The 20,623-nt window shown below is 41.7% G+C and overlaps 1 protein-coding gene and 1 long non-coding RNA gene across 8 annotated transcripts in view; one reads left to right on the top strand and one right to left on the bottom strand.

Annotated features, from left to right (window-relative positions):
• Positions 1 to 20,623, top strand: part of SGCD (sarcoglycan delta) — a 305,997-nt gene that overhangs the window by 215,960 nt on the left and 69,414 nt on the right. The window lies entirely within an intron of this gene.
• LOC116451411 lies at positions 7,909 to 17,559 on the bottom strand. 2 transcript variants are annotated; one of them, XR_004243190.1, is made up of 2 exons: positions 17,411 to 17,559; positions 7,909 to 8,904 (listed from the first exon to the last, which is right to left on the bottom strand). It is a non-coding gene; the product is annotated as an uncharacterized LOC116451411 (long non-coding RNA). The 2 variants fall into 2 exon arrangements; XR_004243189.1 differs by lacking the exon at positions 17,411 to 17,559 and adding an exon at positions 14,447 to 14,715.

Here is a 20,623-nt window from a genome sequence, read left to right as displayed (position 1 = left end):
ATGCCATTCAAGTGATTAGGGCTGTGAGTGTCTGATTCCTTATCCAGGCAGAGAGAAAAGCATGAGAAAATATGAAAAAACCTGACCTGATGCTGGTTTCCAAGCTGAAATTTCACAGTTGTCATTAAAATGCCAGTTTTGTCTCTTTGCATTTACATTGATTTATGGTGCCAAGGGGTTTTTTTTTTCAAATGGTCTTAAATTTTTCAGATTTCCAGCAAATTTTTGCAACTTTCAGTGCTATTTAAGTGTTTAGTCTCATCTCATTACAGACACATAGAAAAGCCAAACCTCAATCCAGGCTGCTTTGGCATTTTGCAGTGGTTTTGCCGGTGACTTCATTTTCATCTCACAGATTCTGTGATTTCAAAGATGAAGAGATTCCGAGTTGTCAGCTTGCATTCAGTGTACTCTTCTGAAAATCCCCAAGGTGCCTACAGCTGGCCATTCATACTTCTGGGAATGTCCTGGATGAGCTTCCTTGGATATTAATCCCAGGCTAAGTAGTTCACACCTGACACTGGATGAAATCTGGCAGCTGGTGGTGAACAGGTCCCTTCACCCTGAACCATCTGCACAGCAGTGAGAAATGAGTGATGGTATTGCCAGTTGTAATTCCAGAGCTCGGATGCAGCAAACTGAACACAGGTATATGAACATTATGATCCTGGAACTCTGTTATCTGCTAGGTGCATCCATATCGATAAGTGGTTATTATTCTGTTCTAGCTGGCTGACATTTATGGTTTCCAGGATTTAGACTGGGGTTTTCAGTTCACTTAAATCAGATATCTGCAAATAAGCATCTGTTATGTTAAAGTTTCCCAAAGCCTTCCTTTCAAACCTGTTATTTTCTCTGAATCAAATGCTTAGCTCAGCAGAGCCTGAAAATGAAAACAAACTCCAAATGGTCTCCACAGGATATTTTGTGGGGAAAAAAAATCTCTTTGAAAAGATAAGAAAAAGCCATGACTGGGATAAAATGCATGTTTCAATATTTATTATTCATCCAGAGCTTTCTAAAAAAATCGTTACTAGAAAAAAGTTATAGACTGCTAAAATTTGCTGCAGAAGTCTTGAATTTTCGTTTAGGTTCTCCAGTAGCAGGAGGATAAATGATGTGAGGGAAGACCATGCTATCATGCTTTTCCATCCCCATATTTTTTGTAAGTTGGGTGGGGGTTGTTCTTGTCTGCTGCATGTGGGTGATATCTGGTGGTCTTGAAAAAAGATGCTCTAAACTTTCTGCCTCAGTTTTTTGTCATATCCATTCACTACTGGGACCTGGGGAGAAAAACAGTCTGAGGTGATGCTGAAAAAATCAAGGGAACCTTTAAAAAAATCCTCAGAGGCACTTTCTCACCCCATGCAGATGTTGGATTTCATATAATGCCAGACATCAAACAACATGGAAGTTTTTTAACGTTTTGAAGGGTTTCTAGAAGAGGATGAAGGAAGAGGTATTTTCATTGAAGCATGACATTTAGTGATGCAAGTTCTGATAGTGAAAGAACAGAGCAAAAAGTTAAAACAGCTGGAGAGTTTGTGATAAATATTGTTCTATAGTGGATTCACTGGCACAGGTTTTCCAATGCCTTATACCAGATTTGGAGGGGAGGTTGCAATAATTATCACCAAAGATTTCAGTTATTCAGTAAAAAATTTATTTTAGACACATTTTTACCTCTACATTAGATGGAATTGATGATTGATGAGTGCAATCCTAGCAGGTTGAATTGTCAGTCACTGTTTCAGATGAGTTTTAAGACACGGTGTATTTAAGATTTATTAATTTCCTCTTGAAAATTAGTTGAATTTATTTTTTTATTTATTATTTTAGAGGTGGATGGGGATTGTCTGTATGAGAAACCAATCAGGAAAAACCAACGTGATATCATCGTGCCAATAATCAATACTAGTCACAGTATTAACAGGGTCTGTCAAATTGTCTTCAAGGGCCTTGTCTAATTGTCTCTGCAAACTGAATTAGCAAGATGGTTTCACTAACATTTTTCCTTTTTTAGTGGCAGCTGCCTACCCAATTATACATATTCATTAGCTCTGGTATGATTTCATTAACCAATGTACAGTTGTGCTTATGTTCCTAGACAAGCAGTGATGCATCTGCTGGTGAGCGTCCTTACCAGCTCATTGGTCTGGATAAACTGGGTTTCACTTATATTTTCAATTTGTCATTACTGGTGAGCAGCACAAGCTGAAGGATAAAATGTAAGAAGGTAATTAAGCTGGTTACTTTAATTATTTTTGTTTCAACTGTCCCTCAGAACCACAAACCTGGCCAGCCAGGCAAATGAGCATTAATGAATGAAGCCACATAATTAAAACATCTGTCACTGTCCTAGTGGGTCGATTGAAGGCTTGGATTGGCTGTGGAAAACCAAATAAGCCAGAGTTAATGTTCTCCTAATCCTTCGCCTGTTGAGGTGACAGTGATGGGTGGCAAACATGCACCAATGAGCAGTAATGAAGTTGCTTCTAGATTTGATCAGCACAGGTTTTTCAGGCTAATTAGGTAGACAAAAATGTTAATTTAATCAAAGGAACGTGTCTTCATTAAAGAAAGTGCATAAGATAACTGAAGTGGAGAATTAGCTCAGTCAAGAGGTAGGCTATAGCTCCTGACTAAATTGTTCAGAAGATAAAGAGAATGATGTATTTATGTACTAGTTTTTGGGTTATTTTATTTAAAGATGCAAACCCATGCCTTTGTCTCTGTGTCTCAGAGGATTTACACCAGGCATCCAAACTGTCTCCCTGTATTCCTGTATGTTGGTGGGGGGGGGGAGAGGGGAGTTCAGGACTCAGAAAGGGAAAGCAGGGAGGGAATGAGATGTTCCTTCTGCATTCCAGATGGCACAAGCCACACTATCACATTATTGCTCAAATGAGCTCATTACCTTCTTCCTTCATGGGACTTTGTGTAGCAGTGGTGTAGCATGGTTGGGTTTGTCTCGTTTTCCTTGGTCTTCCTTGGGTCGTGACCAATGTGCAAGGCACGAATTGAGCAATTTTGTTCATACTCTAGATGCACTGACTGTCCTTTTGGGGCACATCAGGGGAAAAAAAGAGCAAGAAATACAGATTTTCAACCATTAAGAAGTAAAATACAGTGCAGAGCAAATTACCATATCATATTGAATCTCATCTAAACCAAATAAAAAGGAAAGATGATTCTCTGAGATCACGTGGCTGTGGTAGCACAGAAAATAATTAAAATACTGTATTTGAGCTTTGTTACAATTTTAACCTTCTCCAACCCCACATTCTATTTAGATTTTGGATTTAGATAAGCAGTGTGAATGACAGTTTGTATTTGGAGAATGAGAACATTTGGGTGCATATTAAATATGGTCCTTAATCCCAAAACTGGCTGCCTTTAGCTCTCTCCATCCCACCACACAGGGAAGTTGATGCTGATTGATGCAGCATTTCCCAGAACACGATGGTGTCTGTAATTGTACAACGACACATGGTGACCCATGAGGAAAACATCTGGGAACAACAGATGTGGGAGCAGTCTCAGTGTTCCACACAGCCAGTTCTGAGGGATTGGACAGCACAAATATTATTTGAAACATAAATATTTTAAATAATTATATATAATTAACTGTGCAGTGCATTAGATGAAAGAATAATTATCACCCATTGCTGTGGTGGGTTGTATTTGTTATATTTCTTTTAATGGCTGGAAGTCTTTTGTCTTATTCCTTCCAAGAGGATGGAGAGTGTTTAGTGGGTGCTATGGGTCAATTATTTATTTCTATATAGAATGTGTGCTTGGTTGTTTGGGAAGACCTCTGGAGAGAAGGAATATCAGAACATGCTGGCATTCATGGATTACTTTGCTTTATATCATAATTTTCAGTGTAATGGTTAGTGGGACTATTTTAGTTCTTTTAATGTCTGTTGTGCTGTGAAGACAAGTTAACAATTACCTTTTTGATTGTTTGTTTGTTTGTTTAGTCCATGTTTTCTGGGATTGGTCTTCTAGGAGAGCAGATGGTAGAAAGGAGATTGAGGTAGAAATTAAGGTTTCTTGTTATAACTAACAGTTTTTATGGATTGCAATAGAGGTTTCATTTCTGTGGTTAACCAGCATAAACAGTTTTCATTAGCATCTAAATTTAACATAATTTTCAGGAACATGCAAGTTCTGGTAACTGATGATGATGATTGATACTGATCTAACAATGAAGGAAGAAACAATTAAAATGCTGAAAGTTAAATTTGGGAAAGAGAGATGAAGATGAAGCTTTTTAATTTGGGGCAAATGAATCAACAGCATGCATAACTTTGGAAATGTAAAAATTTTTTTTAAATGCTTATGAATAAATGGTGCAGCTGTACTGTGACGTGTTAACAGAGCCCATGTAATTGGGACACGTGGGCAAAGCAGTCCTGGAGAGATGTCTGGAGGAATCCAAAGCGGGTTCTTGGTTCATATAGTGAAATATATTGATGCTTTGAACTGACCATGGCATGTAGTTCTTTTCAGATTCATAAGAATCATTTTGAGAAAGAGAATATTAACTAATTGCTTGAGTTTTAGCTAAAGGCACCTGTAAAATTTTGTAGATGTGGCTGTAGCTCCTGATGCTTTGCAGGTTCATCTCCATGCCATGTGTTGCATGTGGGAGACGGGTCTGTGGCATTGGGACAATTCCCACTTCACCTGGGGGAAGCGAATGGGAATTTGTTCCCCTGGGAACTGCACCGAGAGGTCTTCTGCACTGTGGGGGAAAATGTGTACTGCATGGCTTTGGGGCTCTGGCAGAGGGAATTGGGATTTCCTTTCTGGTTTAGGGGATCAGAGACACCGAACAGATTTTCAGGAGACAGGTGTCACTTAGCTCCAGCTCCCCAAGGTGCTGCCATGGAGCACAGAGGGTGCTTATTGGCTTTGTACAGCTGGAAATTTCCCCCTTTTATGCTGATATTAGAGATTGGCAAGAACTGACTGTGATGGGAGCCTTGTGTTACATTCACTGTGAGCTGCTGTTGCTTCTTGGCTGCTTTGATAGTGCAAGTTCTGAAGCTCAGCACAGCCCTGCTGCGGCCGCTCCTTGTCTTGGCTCTTCCTCTTGGCACGGGAGGTGCCGTAATTCATCACTGCACCAGCGAGGAGGAGAGAGGGAAGGAAGTGTGTTGGCAAAAGGGAGTCCTAAGATCAGTGACATTGGGAAGTAGAGGATGTAAGGGATTAAACATGGCCTTCATGACTTGTGCTCACCCCAGCTCTCTGGATCAGGACTTCTCCAGCCCCTGGAGCTCGGTGAAGCGTCTCTGTTTGCTCACTGCAGCAATGCCCTGCGAGGGAAGCAGAGTAGCAGGGTCTGGAGCCCATTCTGCAGCATCCAGGATCATCTCCTACCCAAGTGTCTTCACCACATTGCTGTAGCCCTGTCCCACTTCTCTGCACCTTCCCTGCAGTGTGGCCCAGGGGAGGGAAGAGCCGTGTTTTCCTTTGATTTCTGTCACTCCGGTGAGCAGAAGCAGATGGTTCATTTTTCCATGGCTTAATGGCTGTTATCAGAGCAACTGATCTTACGGTTCTGTGAGTCTGTGATTCAGAAACAAAGGAATCCACTGCTACTTTTATACATGTTTTATTTAAAATATACTCCCAGAAAAGCGGCCTGTTTTAATGTTTCATTTATCCTTCACTTGTTTTTCTTTTGTCTCTTCTATTCCTCTTGCCCATCAGGGAGCCATTGGTCTGCTGAGAGTTCAGAGAAAACAGTGCCACCTCTGCCCATTTCCCACAAACCAAAATTCTATTTTTTATTCGTCGGGTTGACAAGGACTGTAACTGGGAAGGCTGCAAGCTGCTCTGGCAGCAGTCGGGTGGGCATCCACACACACACACATCCAAAACCCAGTTTCCCTTGTTTAGAAGTTGAGAACTTTAACAAAGTTTTCAAAATTTGCAAAGCTTCTCTCTTGGCATGGGCTGAAGAATATTAGGAGGAAATGGGTGCTTGTGATATCTTTGCTTTGTTGATGGTGTGATAAAATTCTCCTCTGGGGCAGAGAGCTTTTCATGGGGTAGATATTGGATGGGGAGCTGCTGGGATGGGCTTCCTCCTCCCATCCCCAGCTCACAGCAGAAGCTTTAGAGGGCTCGTTGGATATGACGACTTCAAAAGTTCTCAATGATTCATTTTTCATCTGATAGAGGTGCCCAGGAAGGGCTCCATTACCTTAGGGAAGAAATGCTGAGTAGAAATATATTCCAATGGCCTTTACCAGTTCTAAAAACATTTATTGCTACAGCTGTGTCTTCAGTCTTAGCTCTGACTAATTCTTTTTTTCTTGCCTTTAATGTGGAGTGTATGTTAAATTAAAAGAAAATTTTACATTAGTTCTTTTTTTTTTTTTATGAAGTTGAACCCTAAGGCCCTAAGTTTGTCTTCTTTTCAAATGTTCTGAAAGTATCGATTACTTTGTTTCTGTTAAACACATTTCAGTGCTGGAGAGGGATGCCAGCATATTACTCACTCGCTGCTGTGCTTTATTATTAAAAAGGTTTAGTTTCTTGCTGTGATGACTGTCTGAGGCCTTTGTCAATTGTTCCTCGCTGTTGTTTTATCAAATTGCTGTTGTTTGTGAAAAGAAAGGCTTTGGCTATGCTGCCTTTCTGTTAGCAGGAGCTATAAATATCAAAACATGAAATGGTAAGGTACTGGTTTGAAATTTCTACTGAAAGGCTGTCAAAAAAAATCTTAAAAACATTTGAAAAGGAAGTGAAAAACCCCTAAAATTTACAAAACATCTCTCATCATATCAGTATCATTCTGAGATAATCAGGTCAAATATAAGCCATTCTTTCTATCTTAATAAATGGGTTATATAAAAAAAATGATGACACGAAACATCTTTGGCCAAGTGCAGTGATAATAATAATAACAAAGTGTGTTTTATTGCAAGGGAAGAAATGTTATCACTCCAATTACCCTATATAGGAGATTTGAAAAAGTCCTAATAGGAAACAATTTAAGTGTAGCTGTGAAGTTATTATTTCAAAACTAGATGTAATCAGTTACCAACAATACACGGTACAGCTTAATTAATGGCTGAAGTACATGAAATCTCCAGGGGGTCTGTCTGCACGGGTGTTTAGGGACATATTATAACTCAAGGTAATTGAATAGCAATTAACTAGAGTTAATGAACATGCATTCTTGGGAAGACACACCAACAGTTAATGGATCAGCCCAGAATGAACCACAATTAAACACATGCCCCTTTGTTTTGCAGAGCAAGCATCTACTGAATGTCCACACCAGGATACGTAAGGCCATTAATTAATTTGAATTACTAGATATTCATCTCTACTCATTCCAAGTGAAAGACACTCTGTAGGTAATGCAAGGACAGCTGTTGATGTTTCATGGCTACTCCAATTAAAGATATTGCCCCTATTAACCATGGCACAAGCTTTTGTTAACTGCAGGCGTTTAAAGCAACGTGAGCAATAAACAGGAGTTTGAAGTCTATGAGGTGGAATTCATTGCATTAGGGAACTAATTGAACTAGATTGGAGACTTTCAGAAATTTGGCTTTCATCAAGATTTCGGGCAGTGGGGAGGAGAAAGGCCCTTTCAGCAGTGCCATGCCCATGCTCCCCTTTTCCATGTCAGCTTCTTCCAGAGGTGAATATTTGGATGTAGGCAGCAACTAACCACTGAGCCAGGGTCTGCATCTATCAGCTGAAAGAGAAACTGATTGCCAAATGTTTTCGTTTTGTTCTGAAAATAAAAGGCCGTTTTATGCAAAATTCCTTGGATGATTATAGGGACAGATAAGATGTTTCTCGGAACTTGAAGAACACAAATATTTGAACGCAGTCCAAGTGCTGCTAGGAGCCAAAACATGGAGAGCTCACAGATTTAAGTGACTCTTTCTGAAAGATTTATAGAGAGCTTAGCAAGACACTAATAATGTACAAATTCAATAGCCAGAGGAAAATTTAAAAAGTAAATGTATATGTAAGTTGTTTGCATTATCCAAAAGTTAAGTAAACAAGACTATTTTTCAGTGATTTAGGAATCTCTGCCTTACTCGTAACAAACAAGAAATTCTTTAGAAAGCCTGCATAAGATTCAGCAGGAAAATAAAGATTAAAAATTAGATACTATGCAGGCAAAGAAGTTATTTTTGATGATACAGCAAAGAGGAGGTCAGTTCATTCAGTGTAAATGAGAAACTGCTGCAAGATTGCTCGGAAAGTCTGGTGCACCCACAGGCTGGGCTTGTTTGTTCAGCTACAGCTGCATTTGCTCTTCATAGCCTTTTTTAAGTAAAATGTGGTTTCACTCCGAAAGGACAGGAGGTAATGAAAGGATGACAAGGGACCTGCAGGAAGTGAAACAGCTGAGGGCTCGTGTGGGTAAATCTGTACTGTGTGAGGCAGTTTTGTGCAGGGAGCCACGAGGTCACTTTTCCAGAGCTCAGTGAAGTGTGGCACTGCTGGAGTTTCAGTGGTGCCCCTGCCAGCTCCTGCACCCTGGGCAGGGCCATGTGTGTGCCACGTTGGGCTGGGAGGAGCACTGGGCTGCAGCCATCTGGTGCCTGCAGCCCAAGCCCTTGGGATGTGTCCATGTTCATCCTGGAGAGTCTGAGAGCCCTGTGTGGCCGTGGATGGAGGTCCCTGAGAGCACCATCTCTCCATTCCACACCTCTGCAGAGCTTCTGTGTCAAGTTCCAGCCGGAAGGATCCATCCAGAAGTCCAGAAGTTTGGACTCTGTTCCTCTTGAGCCACGAATTATGATGGGGAAAAAAAATCTGTTAGCAGAGTCCTCTTTCGTGTCAGAGTAAGCAAAGTAGTTCAGAGGTGGCAAAGTTTTGTTGAAGGTGACCTTGGGTGCTCCTTGGTACTTTAACCTGTTTAAAAAACACAAAGGCAAAGGCTCCGAATTAAATTCTGCGATAAATTAACACAATTAATGTGTTTCATTTCCGTTACCTGCACATCATTCAGGGAGCTGTCTTGAAAGAGACAAATTAATTACTAATAAGAATTTTATACCCTGCTATTTTCTCTATTTACTGATGTTACTTTCCAACGCTTTTCCAGAAATACTTAGTCTGATATTTAACAAGTGAAGCTATTATTATCTTAAATTACATAAGATTTTCTTCCCTCATGGTTGTGATAGAGGAGGATGAAAGTAAAAAAAAAAAAACCTTTAGCAGGACTTTAACAAACTCACTGCAGAATTTCATGGTGGATATGGAAGGGTTGAACAAGCTGAGACAAAAAAAATACTGAGATCAGACAAATGCTGAATGGGGGAGGGTTTGAGTCAGAGGTTATAGTTTTGGCTTTGCATAGTCTTACTGTAAATTTCAATATTTCTATGAAATATTTACCCTAGACACATCAATAAACTTTGAAAGTACAGGTTGTTAATGTGTTTGCAGCTGAGTCCCAGCTTTCTTTCTGTTTATATTTTTGAGTAGCAGAAATACTCCCTGTGTCTATATAATTAGTGTTTCAATGTTTGTTTTCCTTCAGTAGAGTCTGCCTTTTGAGATACTCCTCTGGTTCTTTCATCATTTCACAAAAATTAAAATTCTGCCCAAAATAACTCATATTATCCTTAAGTTATATACAGAGGATTTTCAGCTCAAAAACAGATCTTTTCAAGCTTATTCTTAAAAAAAGTCTTTCAAGGAGCAAAGACTTCCACTGCCACGTTATAAGAATTGGGGTTTTTTCTCATTTTTTTCTTCAGTTTTGGAAGGGATGCTGCTGACCATGAGGAAATACTTAAATGAGTTTTTCATTTAGTAGAAATACCCTGTATTTAGGCAATGTCTTTCATTTTTAACAAATTCTAAGATTTCTGACAAAGTCGTGCAACATTTTGACCCTCAGCATTTGCTGCTTGCATTTGGTAACAAATACTGAAAATAAACACTATGACATAATCTCTAAGCATTTGATGAATAAACATGGTTTTCTCAGGAATGTCTCCTACAGCCTACAGAAGCTTAGAACACTAATTAAAGTAAGATTTTTTTTTTTTTTGTCAGGCATTTCATAATTTAGAAATTGTTTGATAAAGCAGAAAGCATCCCACCAGAATGTATTCTGGTGAGCTGGTCCCATTCCCCATGTTAGATACTTATTCCCTATTTTAGATCTTTTTGGAAGATTTCCTAGAGAAACACAGTGTATTGTACTGGTTGCCAAGACTGCTCCTGTCTTTAAGGCCCCGACAATTAACTGAAAGGAAGAAATTGGATTTTTTTTCTTTAATAAGCCTTGAGTGAGAAAAGAGCCATGATATGTAGCCATAGCCATAGCTATAAACTGTACATTTTTCACAGTGTCAACAAAGACAGACTGGAGATAATCAGTTAGGATAATTAACACTTGCACCAGTACCTCTGCCTCGATAACCAGTCACTGACCACATTTAGCACAGTTACTCTAATTAAGAGTCCCATTCAGGAAAGATATTTATAGGTGCAGTATTTTACCCAAGCATGTAAGGACTTCACAAGGTATCTGACAGCTGGCATTGAGTAATACATTCAAAAGCATATCCCCAGTAATCCATCTCAATTCCTGGTTTATTACCTTTGCAGCTTTCTAGCACTTTTGTCAATAAGATACTGCTTCCAGCAGTTCGACTTTATTCTTACATTAATATCCCAAATTTATCATAGGGTTCTAAATTTCCTCTGGTCACCAGAATGTCCCACTGAGCCATTTAAGCTCCCTGAAACTCTGTTCTTTATTGGTAGCCTGGGAAAAATATATTTTGCCCTCTATCCCTGAGTGTTTTGAGGTTAAATTCGCTAACGTTGTCAAGTAGGTCAGTGAGGAAAGCCAAAACAAGAGAAAAATGTTGGTCAGGGTTTAGGTGGAAGGGAAGGGGAGGGTGTGACAGTGGTGCAGAGCTCCAACCCCGCTCTCACAGCCATGTCCTGGGCCGAGCTGCAGATGAGCAGAGAGGGGCCGAAATCTCGTGGCTTCAGGCAGACTGAAGGCAAGGTCTGGATGCTCACCAAAGGACAAGCAAAGGGAAATACGAGTGTTAGCCTCAGCATGTTTTGCTCTGTGCTTTTTGTTCTTTTAATGGATAACAATTCCTCCTCCAGCAGTTTTGGTCCCTAACCAAAGGGGTTGGCGGTTATGTGTCATTATCCCCCAGGGTCCTTTGTTTTGGAAAGAAATATCTAATCCAGGCAGTTACAAGCACAGGCTGCCAAAACAGCCAAAAAGCTGTAAGAAAAGTCTAGGTTACCCTCAGAGCCCTGACTGGAACATGATGAAGAGTTGAGTCACCTCTTGCTGCCTCTGAGCCAGCCCCACTCTGCCTGCAGAGAGCTGTGTGGAGGAGCATCCCAGTGACCTCCCAGCCAGCAGCGCTGGCTGACCAAAGTTCATTATTTTAATGTTAGTTTAACATTTTTTAACTTAGCCTGATGCTGTCTCCCATCTCCCTGCCTGCAAACCTGCCAAGCACTGGGGCTGCCCTGTGGGGCTGGGCAGCCGCTCCCTGCAGGGCCTGCATCCTCCTCCTGTGCTGGTTTGTTTGTTCTCTTTGCAGAGGTCCTAGGGAGCATAATCAGGGGCTTCTGCCAAAGCTTGCAGACACCTACTGGAGAATATAACGTGACAGAATTGCTCATTCTGTCAGACTGGAGGGGAGGGAGCATCACTACTGACTCATGAGGGTGTTGCTGCAAGACTGTGCCCAGGAGCAGCTCACACCCAAAATGCATCTGACCTGCAGGAAGGTTCAAAGGTGTTTCGTGATAAAGGAAATCCAGACCTGAGACACTTAGTATTTATTTCAAAAGATTTAGTGATTTAAATAATCTTGGTGCTGGTGACAAAGATTTTTAAAGTTGAGGTGAGGTTGCATGCAGTGGATAAATTAATAACTAACTGTGCAGGTTGTGAGTCACTGCATTGGTTTCTGCCGGTGTCATGTTTCAAAAAGGAGCAGAATAAGGAGGAAGTGCTAATATCCCCAAAGAAGGCATATTTCTGTAATGAAGGGGCACACAGAGCTGTGCTGCCTAAAGGCCAAAGCACAGTAAGAGCAATCACTTCTCAGTGGCTTTAAGACCCTCTGTTTAAAAGAAGGTATTTTAAGAAGCTGCTGTCTCTTGCTCTGTTGTCACTTGCTGATGCCAGCTGTATATTTTTGCATGTGATTTTTGGCTATTTCAGGTAACCACCTGACTTTCACACACGTAATATTGTACTCCAGAATTCCAAGAGAATCTCTTGGCATCTAGCAAAAGTCTCCTATGACTCAGTAAGCACCCACTCAATAAATAATTTGAAATTAAAAGTACCCCATGCATGAGTTCTGGATACAAAAAAAAAAAAAAGCCTTATTGCCTTTATTTTCCTCAGAAAGTAAACAGTGGGAAAATAATCTCAGTGTTGGTTTGCAAATGTATAAACCACCATGATGATAATTTTGGATATTACATCAGGAAGTGCTGTCTTGCAGGAGGCTTCTGGATTTGGGTTGGTGACCAGCAAGTTCCTAGTTCCTTTGCTGTTTAATCATCATTGATTTTAGCCTAATAAACACTTCCAAATGTGCATTAGGCAGTTGTGAAGAGGACAAGGGGCATTAAGCATAATGCACCTTCTGGCAAGGAGGCAAAGGAATGCAAACTTCAGGGAGATGAGAGAATAGCTGGAGTCTGAATTGCTGGCGTTTGAAAGTTGCTAAAATTAACCTGTTGTTTCTCATGAGCAGGATATTTATAGTTTCTCAGCTGCAGTGCTGTCACACAACAGGGTGTGAGAGACAAACCTTGCTAGTTCTTTCCTTGGCACCGTTTTCTCGTGTGACTGTTGGTGGATGTCTGACTTTGTGCCTCAGTTTCCCCTTTGAGGGGAATCTGGCCTACGGGGGGTTGAAATGAGATGATGTTTAAGTTCCTTTCCAACCCAAACCATTCTTTCAATCAGTGATCTCCTCCTGCTGCTCTAGGGCCAGGTACCAAGTGGGTGTAAATTGATGGAGCTCTTTGAAACCAATAGCTGCACTCTACAGATCAGATCTCATTCTTTGCCCACCAAAGAATGTGGTGGTGAGGGACCCTAAACATACTCATGTATTTTCCTCTATGAATAATTATTTACTGGCAATTGTTCAGAAAGCAATAGAAGCAATATACTTATTTCAGCCTGAGAGCAGCACTTTCAGTTCTCTCATTTCTTTGCTGTCCCCAGAGCCTCCCTTGCTAAAAACAATGTCATAGACACACTGTAGATAAGTCTGGAAGACAGTTGAAATTATTTTTCTGTATATTCTGATAGTGAAATAGCAAAATAATATATTTTTTGTAACAAATACAGCTATAAAAATTCAGTGGTCGTTCTTTGGCCATGAGGGCAGTTTCTTAACCATGGGTCTATGGATTCCTCTTAAAAAAGAGAATTTTGATTTTAAAGGAAATTTCCTTTGCCTACATGTGAAAATGAATTGAACATGCTCTATCTCCTATCTCTTATTGAAAGTATGAGTCTTGATTAAAAAAAAAAAAAAATCATTAAAATAATCCCTGAAGTCACTCTATGTGGGTATAGTTGGAATGGCATTTTTTAAATACAAATCCTTTATAAATACTTATTTCATGATATCTGTTTATTGGTTTGACTGGCAACCCGTTTGTTTTGGTTTTGAGTCCTGTTGCACTTTTAGTGCACTTTGCACTGAGCTCCAGGTTTTTTGCAGCAATCTATGGCAACCAGAAAAGATGCCTAAGTCACCTTAGAGGGTGACTTAACTCACAGCAGCGGGTAAGAAGCACTTCCAGGAGTGATTTGGGTTCTAGATGGACCCTTTTGCCACTTTCTCTCCCCTGACTGCAGAGGTAGCACGGGGTGATTATCTCCAGGTGCAGGCTCATCAGTTAAATGCCTGATACTGGCTGAATGGGGGCTCAGGAATGATTAATTGGGGGGCATTGAAAATATTCCTCCCTGCCCACCCTGCTTTCTCCTGGCTTTTGGAAACAGAGGAAATAATAGTGGAGGAGTGTAAATGAAGCAACTGGAAATCACATTCACGTCATGATTGCCGCCCCTTTGGAGCGAGTTTCTCACACAGGTGTGGAGGGGTTGGGGAAGGTCAGTGCAACTCCACTGAGTGTCCCCACAGCCTGTAAATCCTTCTGCTGAGATGGGATCATCAAATGTGCCTTAGGAATGGCACTTGTGAGAGTGGGCACAGCCCTGGTGGGTCTCTTCACCTGTGCTTTGAGCTCTCTTGGGTGTTGGTGTGGTCTTGGATGGGGTTGAAACCAGAGCGTGTTTGCATGGGCCTCATTTCTTTGCCCAGACCTGGTGTTACACTCTAATTAATGCCCCTGAGTTGTTTTGGCATGTTCACATCAGACAAAAATGACCCAATAATTGGCCCCATTTCTGAGAGCTCACCTTCAGACACGCCGCAGGAGACCTGGTACTTTCCTCCTCACGCTTAATCTGCAGCTTCATTGCTGGTTGGGGGAACTGCTAGATGCTGCATCAGTCAGAAAAATCTTACTTCAGAATGTAAGGACAGAACACAAAAGGGATCCACTAAGATAAAGGAAAAAAAAATAATTCCTTCTTCTCCCTGGAAACTTCTTCCAGCACTGTAAAGATGAGTGAGTCCAATCAGCCTTGGTGTAACTTGGAGCAGCGATGCCACAGAGGATTTTGTGTCCAAGATCTTTATAGTCTGAAAAAAGAAGTGTTTGTTCTATCCTTCATTTGGTGATTGACAGATTATCACAGTTAAAGAGCATTAGGCCATAATTTATAAGAACTGTTTCTGCACCCTCTGCATCAGTGAATTTCCGTGCTGATTTTATTATTAAATCACTGCATTGGAAGACTTCTTGTTTCTACGAGTATAAAAACCTTTTTTTCCTACTTCTGAGTGAGCACAAATTTCTGCAGGATGAGACTTTTCTCTTTTAGTTAGCATAATTATGCTAATGAGCTAGACTAAAAAAGATGGAGCATTCCAGGGATACATTTGGAATGTATGTTGATGGTAAGATGTGAAACTTTACTGTTTGTGTTGGAGGAAAAAAGCAGAAAAGTGCTCAAGAGAGCATGGCTCATTTTATAATGCTGCAGTGCCAAAGTGCTCTGTAACAAGGAGTTGGAGGAGTGGAAGCCAAGTTTCCACCTCTTCCCTGCTGTACCAGTGGAAAGGGAAATTATTACCCTAGAGAGGAATTCTGCATGTGATGGTTGAGTTGTAGTAACAGTGCTGGGATTCATAATCATTACCCCAGAAGGTCTGCTAATCTTTTTCCCTGCAAAATGTACTCTCAGATGGGGTGGCTTAATTCATAGAAATCCTGGTTTTGTGATGCCACACCTGACCATACTTTGAATAAACTCACTAGCACTTTGTTTTGGAAAGAAATACCTCCTGCTTAGAGTAATTCCAGCACTATGCCATAAATCCAGAGCTGAGCTTTCTTCAGGCTGTGGCTGAAGGATCTGTTTAGAAATTGTTCCAACACTAGTTTGGAGTTGTTTCAACGGCTGAGATTTAGTTGCTTTGGTCAGTTGTAACTTACTTGAAACAGTAATTGGAAAACCACATTTGAGCCTGTTCTTCCTCCTCATGAAGACTTTTCTGCTTGACTTCCACTAAAGGCAATTTTTCAGTGTCTTTTCCCTTCCACGTGAGCTTTATGGAGCTCTTTGAGTATCTTTCTTCATGAATGGTGTTGGCTCTGGGGGAGCAGCTGGTCAGTGTGGAAGGAACAGGCAGAGGGGAAGGGTGCTCTGGGAAAGTGCACATGGGAGTCATCCCTAATGCCATCCGTAATCATGGGAGCCTGATGGGAATGAAGCCAAACTGTTCTGCATCAAATCTCATTGCTGTGGCTGGGATGTCCTCTCAGTTCTTGTGCTCTTCCCATTGTATCCTCTCTTCTCGTTTTCTGCCTCTGTGTCTGCAGTCATGCAGAGGAGCTCACAAAACCTGGAGTTTCCATTGGAAAGGAAGGGCTCTGAGCTTTGCAGGGCTTTGTTTGGGCTGAATTTTACGTTAACTGTCACGGTCTGCAGGCAATTTCCTCTGCGTGCACAAAATTCCTTCACGAGCTAGAAACCACCTGACTTCCCTTTAGCTGTCACAAATAAATTCATACCTGTGGGAGGAACTAAAAGTGCCTACAGAGCTCATACAACCTCAACATCGGCCTCCAGAGGTCTTTTCCCAGTGGGTGACTCCCACAGCTGGCCTGTTCATTCAAATCCATGTCTCCTGTGACTGATGGCTGCAGCACCAGAGATTATTTAGAGGTGTCTCCTCACAGGCTGTCCCGAGGTTCTGGATGGAGCCTTCTGCAGGGAGCAGTGAGTTAGCTGATTGCTACTCTTGCCATTTATAATGTTGTTTTAGTGCACCAAATAGCTGCAGAATTTTAGCTGTGCTTCATCAGTGTCTCCCTCCTTGCCTGGAGAAGGGTATACACTGTCCTGCAGTGATCCAAGGCATTTGGGGTCACCTTCCTTCACCCCCCCAAGGTCTCAGCTCAGCTTTTCCTGCCCTGTGCCCATGACCTTTAGAGGCAGATGCTACCAGTAAGGCATCAGTCAGAGACATCTGAGGTCAAGAAGCAGAGGAAGAGGGAGATGATGGCAGTTGTGGACATGAGACCTCGTAGTGCAATTCACAGCATAATCCCAGATCTGTGCACACAAGGTCATGGTCATATATGATCTGTAATGCTGCATTGCCTTGATTTTCTCTGCTGTCCACACAAACCTGAGTCTGTACCTGAGGTCTCAGAGCAAGGTCTGAGGCCAGAGGAAGAAGTTTTCACACATTATCTCCTTACCTATGTTGCTCTGGACCAATATGTGTAACCAGATTTAACTTTATAGGACTGGTGCTGCTGGTAGGTGGCTTCCATAAGAAAATGTTGCTGCAGATCCACAGCTGGATACTGGGATCCTTATTAAGATGATGAATTAGCTGAGGAGAATGAGGAGAAGGAGGGAGAGCAGATGCAATAACAAAAAGTTTGAGGCTGTGAAGAACTGACAGCGATGTGTTCTGTACAGACTTTCCCTGAACCTGTGGAATCTGGAAACATTTAATGTCAAGTCAGAGAGAAAAAGGGCAGCACAGATATCTTCCCAGGAGGGGAAAAAAAACAGGTCACTTGCCTTTGCTGAGGGTTTTTTTTCTAACTTTGGATGTATTGAGCTGTGTAATAACTTGCACATATCTGGAAGCAATGCAGAGCACAGCAATCAATAATACAAGCAACGATAATCAGGTGTTTCAGCCATCTGACACGAGCAGTCTCCAAAGATAATTCTCTCCCACAGGACACTGCTGAACATAACTTCAGTTTATTCCTAGCAAAAAAATAAAATGCTTACCTGCTGTGCAGAGACAAACCTTGCCAGCCGTTCTACTCCTGAAAACTGGAAAGGGATGGAGGTGCAGGGAAAACCAGTGGGAAACACCCGCTGGAGCTGGTGGTGGCCAGCAGACAGCTGGAGCAATCTGTCACCCGTCACCAGTGTCCTTAAAATCCTTAGAAAGACCTCAATAAACAGCAAATTTGCCTCTCTGTTCAGCAATGCTGGGAGAACAGAGGAAGCACAGAAGAGTGTGAGGCTGCATTTCATGTTTGTAAAGGACAAAGGATCCTGGCACCAACAGACACAGTGAATGTGTCACCATCACCTTGGTTCTTGAGTGGGTTCAGCTGCAGCATGAGCCCAGCCTGGTCTAATAAAGCTGCTCGTGAAGGAGACAGCACTGAAAATTCCCCCTGTCCCTGTGTGGAATCAATCCAGATCAGTGCAGCCAGTACCAGTTCCAGGTATTTGTTGTAGAATTACAGAAAGCTTTGGGTTGGGAGCAACCTTAAAGACCATCGCTTCCAACCCCCTGCAAGGGTCAGGGACACCTTTCCACTATCCCAGGCTGCTCCAAGACCTGTCCAGCCTGGGCACTTCCAGGGATGGAGCAGCCACAGCTTCTCTGGGCAACCTGTGACAGGATCTCAGCACACCCTCAGGGAAGAATTTCTTCCTAATATCTAATTTAAGACTACTCTCTGTCAGTTGAAAGCCTTTGCCACAGCAGTTACATGTCTGGTTAGGGTGGCTGTTTTTCGTATTCTGTTAGCCAGATCTCCCTGCTACCAGCCTTGCAATTATATAAAAAAAAAAAAGAAATTAAAGTAACCAGAACTGTTAAAAAGTAAAACAAACACAAGCTGGGCTTTCGCCACTTGTGTGGCCACATTGCCGACCAAAAGGCAGAGAGGAGCTTTGGTGATGAGACACAATCAATGCTGAGCTCTTCCCCTAACAGTAATACCATCATTCATAATTGGCTGTTAAAATGAGATGCTTCTCAAGCTAATAAAACCCAAAATTCCTTTCTCATTCAGCATCACCAAAATGACATTTATGTTATTCAGGATTGCTATCCCCTTCCAACCCAGAGCAGTCAGCAATGGCACATAAATTTTTATGCCTGTCCAGTACAAGGCAGTGCATAAAAGAGAGAGGGCATAAATTATGTAATTGATGTAAAAGTTTTTGCCATGCCGTCCCAAAAAGCAAAATTCAAAGCAGGTGGTGATGGAAAGTTCCCAATTCCATGCCTCCTGTTTGGAACTTTCCTCCTGGGAGCTCCCACAAAGCTGGCTTGTGCCTGCACTATAAAGTCATTCACTCTGCTGAGGAGTGTATTAATAAAAAGGAGAGAAACAATGATTTTCAGATGGCAGAGTATCAAATAATCAATACTTCTCCTTATTCACAAGCAGAAGAGTGGCAGATAAGGATATATACCAATCACAGACACAATGTTTAATAAAACATCTTGGTCTTTGTCACTCTAGGCAGTTTTCTGCTACATTTTATAGGTCACAGTCCATGAAATTTCATAGGAGCTTTCATATCTATTCTTGGTAGCAGAATATGACACTTATTTGTTATTAAACCATATAATTTAGGGAGGATGAAGATACTTTATCTGAAACAACATGTGAAGTAGTCTTTCCAACAATGATTTCTCTCTAATGTATCTGTATTTTGGGACCTCTATATAATCCTGTGAGCTTCTTATTTGTTTTTCTAATGGGAAATGATAGAGGAATATAATTTTATAGTAATTGTATGATAAGAGGCCAAGATACTTGTTAAACTCAGGTTACAACCTTTGCTTGTTTTTTCACCTGCTGACCCAGACTGTCACCACAAAAAGCTGTCAGCTTTAATCATGAGAAACATGAGCAGTGGAGAGTTAATCGTGGTAAGTCAGTGCTGAGCACTGATCCACTCCCAAACACCAGGGAAGTCAAGAGAGGATGTGTGGTGGGCACAGCTTTTATTACTTCTGGCAGCTGCAGGAGGAGGGAAGATTGAGTGGGAGCTGGAGGTTGAGAAGGATCAAAGATGGGGAATAAAACGTGGGGAAGTGTCTCCTTTTCTCCAGTCCAGTGGGTTTGGAAGAGGATACGCCTACTTTTATTAATCAAACATGTCCTTGATGTTTTGGTTGTAGTACATTGTCCCATAGGCCTGATACCTCTTTTGGGATGCATAGGATCTGCTGGCTGTAAGCTAAACTTCCCATATGTATGGTTTTTATATGTAAAAATCCTTTGGACCACACTTGGGAGACAGAGGGGGAAGGAGAGAGAGAAACGTGCAAGAGAGGAGCAGAGTGGAATTCTGGATTTGTGTCATTAAAACAGAACACGGTTGTGAGCCATCGAAATTGCTGATTTGCCACAGCTTCAGTGGTGGTTTGACAAGTCCCTTTTTATCCCTAGGTCCATGTTACTGGAAAGGTATTGCCCCACTTCAGCTGAGGAGCAAGCCCTGGAGGGGTCAGCATTGCGTATCCACGGACAGTGGTCATTCCTGCAGCTGTCTGGGGCACACAGCAGCTTGCCTGACCTGCAACTTCTCTTAATAAAACCAGAAAAGACACTGCTATGTGAAAGCCCTCAGGGCTTGTAACCTCACTGAAATAATCTATTTTGGGGGGAAAAAAGCTGTAGGGATTTTTTAGCAGCCCAAAACGTGTGAGGGTCTGCAGATAGCGGTAATAATTCCTGCTTGCTCAAATCGCAAAGCACACTGCTGTCAAAATTTAATCTGGGCTTTTTGGTGCATAATCATATTCCACTCATTCTCCTCCATCCTTTTGCTTGAGATAAATGAACCCCTTCTGTGCCACCACCAACCCAGAATTCATAGGCCACTATTTTATACCCAAGCCAACAAATGTAGGGAGTGGCATTTTATGACCCGTCTCTCATTCCCTGCCTATGATCAGCAGCATTTCCAGCATCTGTCTCTCAAATTTGCTTACAGCCTTCCATTCAAAATGAGATCACAGAGGTCACTTTATCAACCAGCATCACCTTTTTTCATAAGACAGGCTCTGGCAAGAACAATCTTAACTTGGCAGGGAACTACCTGGGAATGGCACTTCTTGGAACGGGAGAACCTCTGGCAGTGTCGCTGCTGAGCTGTGCGATGGCTCTGATTTTTATCCCTCCAAATTCAGGCCTTTTGGCAGCAGTTCATGGAAATCTGTCTGGGTTCGATCTCCACTCGCTT

Source organism: Corvus moneduloides, chromosome 15, assembly GCF_009650955.1.
Source record: "Corvus moneduloides isolate bCorMon1 chromosome 15, bCorMon1.pri, whole genome shotgun sequence".
Classification (NCBI taxonomy): domain Eukaryota; kingdom Metazoa; phylum Chordata; class Aves; order Passeriformes; family Corvidae; genus Corvus; species Corvus moneduloides.
Note: the sequence above shows the minus strand (reverse complement) of the source record. Positions and strands in the feature narration are given on the sequence as shown.